We start from the raw sequence: 706 nt of genomic DNA, 5'->3' as shown, positions 1-706 counted from the left end.
TGTACCACATCCCTGTTATCTCCATACGCACGGTCAATACCGTCACTGCGCGATAGCGATGGAAATGTTACCGATGATGGTGCCACTAAAGCGGAGTTACTAAATACAGTTTTCCGTAATGCCTTCACGAAAGAAGAGGAAGTAAATATTCCAGAATTCGAAACCAGTAACAGCTGTTAGCATTAGTGACATAAAAGTAGATATCTTATGTGTTGCGAAACAACTCAAATCATTTCAGAAACGCAAGTATTCCGGTCCAGATGATATACCAATTCCTTTCAGAGTATGCAGACACAATAGCGCCTTTCTTACCAATCATATATAACCGCTCACTTGACGAAAGGTCTGCTCCTAAAGACTGGTAAGTAGCACAGGTCACACCAACATTCAAGAAAGGAAATAGCAGTAACCCATTGAATTACAGACCCATATCACTGACCTCGATTTGCATTAGGATTTTGGAGCATATACTGTACTCTAACATTATGAATCACCTTGAAGAAAATGACTTATTGATACATAACCAACACGGATCCAGAAAATACCGTTCTTGTACAACACAGCTAGCTCTTTATTCCCGTGAAGTAATGAGTGCTGTCGACAAGGGATCTCAGATGGATTCCATATTCCTAGATTTCCAGAAGGCTTTTGATACCGTTCCTCACAAGCGACTGTTAATCAAACTACGTGCATATGGAGTATCCTC

Source organism: Schistocerca nitens, chromosome 1 (genome assembly GCF_023898315.1).
Source record: "Schistocerca nitens isolate TAMUIC-IGC-003100 chromosome 1, iqSchNite1.1, whole genome shotgun sequence".
NCBI lineage: Eukaryota > Metazoa > Arthropoda > Insecta > Orthoptera > Acrididae > Schistocerca > Schistocerca nitens.
This window is presented reverse-complemented; position numbering follows the sequence as displayed.